Source organism: Myotis brandtii, unplaced genomic scaffold (genome assembly GCF_000412655.1).
Source record: "Myotis brandtii unplaced genomic scaffold, ASM41265v1 scaffold143, whole genome shotgun sequence".
Taxonomy (NCBI): Eukaryota; Metazoa; Chordata; class Mammalia; order Chiroptera; family Vespertilionidae; genus Myotis; species Myotis brandtii.
The window spans coordinates 3,935,491-3,940,358 of NW_005355115.1; positions in this window are offsets into that span (position 1 = coordinate 3,935,491).

The following is a 4,868-nucleotide window of genomic DNA, read 5'->3' on the forward strand; positions in this document are numbered from 1 at the left end:
TACCCCACCCTGTTGGAAATATAAAAATACTACCTCTCCATTTCTTCCTCAGAACAACCATAGCATCTGTTATGGACTGAATGCTTATGTCCCCCTAAAATTCTTATGTTAAAGCCCTAACCCCCAATGTGACTGTATTTGAAGATGAGGCATGTGAGGTGACAAAGGTTAAGTGAGGTCAATAGGGCTTGTGCCCTTATGAGAAGGAGAGGCACCAGCACTCAGCCATGTGAAGACGCAGGGAGAAGGCGGCCACCTACAAGCCAGAAAGAGAGTCCTCACCCGGAGCTGACCATGCTGGACCTTATTTCAGACTTCTAGCCTCTAGAACTGTGAGAAAATAGACTTCTGTTGTTTAAGCCACCCAGTCTGCGGTATTTTGTTAAGGTACTCCAACCTGATTAATACAGAATCCTAGACCTAGAGAGTGTTTATATGATATCTCTAATTTTGATAACGAGGAAATGAAGGCCCTGAGAAGGCATTTTAAAAGCAAAGCTAGCCCCATCTGGTTTGGCTCAGTGGATAGAGCGTCGGCCTGTGGACTGAAGGGTCCCAGGTTCCATTCTGGTTAAGGGCACATGCCTGGGTTACAGGCTCAATCCTCAGTAGGGGGCGTGGAGGAGGCAGCCGATCAATGGTTCTCTCTCATCATTGATGTTTCTATCTCTCCCTCTCCCTTCTTCTCTGAAATCAATAAAAATATATATATACTTTTAAATCAAAGCTAAAGTCTCAGCAGACCTTTGAAGGAAGGGGGCTTCTTGGCTATAAATCTGGACGTCCCCTGGGTAAAAAAGCTCTAAAAGGTAGAGTTTGTTCAAGAGGCCTGGGGCCTGCTGAGGTGACACAGCATTCTCTTCAGACCCCTAAACATTGTCCAGGACAACTGAGGTTAAAATAGGAGTCATGGGACATCAAGGTCGAAAAGTCCTGCAGCCAGACATAGTGGTGGTCTCCACAGTCTGGTAGTTGCCAGAGGAAGGGGGTGGGAGAGTAGGAGAAATGGGTGGAATAAAAGTAACTAACTTTTTAAATTTAAAAAAAGACGCACAGTGAGGCATACCTGGGGGATGGGGTCTCTCAGCTTGTCAGGGACCCTCACCAGGGACTGGCGCAGCAGGAGGGGAGAGGCCCACACAGCCAGGACATAGCATTAACCCGCACATGTGAGGCTTGTCAGCGACCTGAGGCTGGGGCAGGACTTGAGCTGGCTAACAGGCCATCTGTAGGAGCAGCTGAGCCCTAAGAACTGCACCTGCTGAGTTATGCTCCCCCAGGAGGGAAAGATGGTGTCTGAGTGTTCCCGTTCCAATCCCCCTTGCTTCTGTGCTCCGATAGCCTACGTCAGCGACTGCACCTGCCGAGTTATGCTCCCCCAGGAGGGAAAGATGGTGTCTGCGTGTTCCGTTCCGATCCCCCTTGCTTCTGTGCTCCGATAGCCTACGTCAGCTTTGGAAACCGGCAGTTTACGTACAGACCTGTGTCGTCCTCTACAGTCGTGTAAGGGAGGCTGAGTCTAGGTGGTCCATGGCAGACTGGAACCTGAGCCAACAGAGGCCTTTCTGGAACAAGGCGGGAAGTACATAATACATACATGCACAGATGGAAAAGGAACTTCTATTGTCCAAACACCTGTACAGACCTGTGTCGTCTTCTACAGTCGTGTAAGGGAGGCTGAGTCTAGGTCAGTGATGGCGAACCTACGACACGCGTGTCAGAGGTGACACGCGAACTCATACTTTGGTTGATTTTTCTTTGTTAAATGGCATTTAAATATATAAAACAAATATCAAAAATATAAGTCTTTGTTTTACTATGGTTGCAAAGATAAAAAAATTTCTATACGTGACATGGCACCAGAGTTAAGTTAGGGTTTTTCAAAATGCTGACACGCCGAGCTCAAAAGGTTCGCCATCACTGGTCTAGGTGGTCCATGGCAGACCAGAACCGGGCCAACGGAGTCTTTTCTGGAACAAGGCGGGCAGTACATAATACATATATGCACAGATGGAAAAGGAACTTCTATTGTCCAAACACCCACACGACCAGCAGGTGAGATTTACAGAGGACTTCAGGAGAGATGACTCCCTTTGCTGAAGAGCATGCTGTCTCCTCGAAGGGAAGGACACCTACTCACCACCGCAGCTGCCTGAGATCTCTTCTTCCCTTCACCTGCTCTTTCCCCGCCTCCACTTCCTCAACGCCCACTCCCCATTGAGCCACTGCGGTCAAGGTCACGCCCCTATCATTTACTGGAAATCCTGGAGCCGTCAAAGATGACCTTTTCATTGCCAGATGCAATTTTTTAATTGACTTTTTGAGGTGACATTGGTTAACAAAATTCAACAACCATTTATGATAAAAACTCTCAACCTAGATGTTCATCAAGGTTGAGAGTGTGTATATATATATACAATATATACACACTGGCATATTGAAATACGGTGTATATATACAATGGCATATTGTTCAACAAAAGGGGCGGTGGCCTGCCACTGACCCTGGCAATAGTTCCTGGGGATGGAGGATGAGGTCAGTCCACTCAGCTCTCAGGGCTGTGCTAGCTCTCCACATGCCATCCTGAGTCCAAGTAAGTTAGACGGGCTCTCTGTCTTACCACTCAGCTCGGCTGTGCTAGCTCTCCACATGCCATCCTGAGTCCAAGTAAGTTAGACGGGCTCTCTGTCTTACCGCAGCCCCCCAGCCCTCCCTCCCACATTTTCTGTTCTGTGTCACGTGTCCTCATACTCTGAACACACACGTGCACGCCCACATATGTGTACACACTCACTCAAGCAAACACACGTCACTGTACACACTTACTCACACAAGCACATCCACAAGGGGCGCTCTGTCTTACCGCAGCCCCACAGCCCTCCTCCCCACATTTTCTGTTCTGTGTCACGTGTCCTATACTCTGAACACACACGTGCACGCCCACATGTGTACACACTCACACAAGCAAACACACATGTCACTGTACACACTTACTCACACAAGCACATCCACAACCCCCTGGGAAAATGGCAGAGATAGACATGAGAGCACAGAGCTGAGAAGGCGGAAGCAGAGGGTTGGGTAGAGTAGGAAGCAACCTGGCGAGGCAGCTCACGGTGGGATCTGGGTCACGGGTGGTCAGAATCCCAGCTCCGTCACTGGCCGGCTTGATACTGCTGGGTTAGGAACTTAATCGGAGGCCTGGTTTCTTTTTTTCTAAAATGAGGGTAACACCACCACCAAAAAAATCAGGATTTTTTTGTTTATTTGAGAATTAAATGAAATGATATGTACTAAAGTTCTTTATAAATTGAAATGCTGTGAAGAGTCATATGGAAACAAAGATAAGGAAAATGTTACCCCTATGTTCACTTAGCAAATACTCACTTATTTTGAACCGAGGGTAAAAAGCTAATTAAAGCTCTATGACTAAAAATCACAACTCCATCGAAAGCCAGTGTTGCCACAGTCACCTGTGCACATCACCTGGTGGGGGCCTGAGGGCTACACAGGCCTGGGAACCCTGGGCTGATTGGTAACCACTGTTCCATTGCACAATAACAACAACAGGGTCATAAGACTAACACAGTATCTTATTTACAATCTTGACATTTTGTTCATCATGGATTTTTTGCATTAATTTTTAAAATATTTTTTATTGATTTTAGAGAGGAAGGCAGAGGGAGAGAGAGAAAAAAAAACATCAATGATGAGAGAGAGAATCATTGATTGGCTGCCTCCTGCACACCCCCCACTGGGGATCAAGCCCGCAACCCAGGCATGTGCCCTTGACCAGAATCAAACCTGGGACCCTTCAGTCTGCAGGCCAGCGCTCTATCCACTGAGCCAAACCGGCTAGGGCCGCATTAATTTTTAAATACTGCATTAAAATATTACTCATCTTGATTACTGAGTTTTTTCGGCACTCCTTAAATTCTGCATGGGAGGTGAGGTCTCCCTTGCTTCCCAGCTCCAGCCCCGGCGAGCTGGAAATGAATGTCACTCATTATTGCCATGTTGGTTCCGGTGGATCATCTGTGCGTTCTCAGCCACGCCATTTTATCTTCTCTCCCCATTTGCCCAATCTATGAAATAAAGCTATTGCAAAGGGTATAAAGGAAGCCAGAAAGTTGGTCTTTGGTGTCAAGGACCTTTCAGTCTGGCAAGGCGAACTGATGCAGTCCGAGGACAGTTTGAGCTGCTGAGTCATACAAGACAATGTGGCCCATGCGGTTGTTAAAAGCTGTGTAGGGATTCAGAATGGGAGGGCTTTTAACAGCCACACCCCTCTCCAATGGCTTCAACCTTGGGAACCCTAAGTGGGAAAAAAAATGTGGATTAGCACAAAAAAGGGAGAGACACTTTCAACAGAAGAACTTTGCATGAGCTGAGATGGTCCACTTCCTTTTGTCTGGCTCACGGGGCAAAGCTCGGTTCTGAGTAACCTAGACACACACAAACCCTAGAGGAGTCAGCGTTTCTTCTCTTTCTCTCTCTCTCTCTCTGTTCACACACGCCCCTCTCTGGTTGCTCCTAAAAACTCACAGCAGCTGGCAATTGTTTTTGACCATTTTGGCCATTTTAGCACTAAACCTTAAAATGCGTCTTAATGATATTTTTGGCCACAATACGAACAATATGAGCTCAGGGTCTGGTCTTTAGGAATGGGGAACGACGGCAGAATAGGCAAAAGAACCCGTTTATGGTCTCAAACACCATCTCCGTGTCACGTGCCCCCATTCCCTCCCCACCCCTGCCGGTCGCAGGCCTCCACCCTGACACCTATTTTCTACCTGTAGCCGGGCCCCGCGCCCAGTGCGCGTCCGAAGCCGAAGGGACGAGCGGACCCCCTGCTCGGAACCACCCGG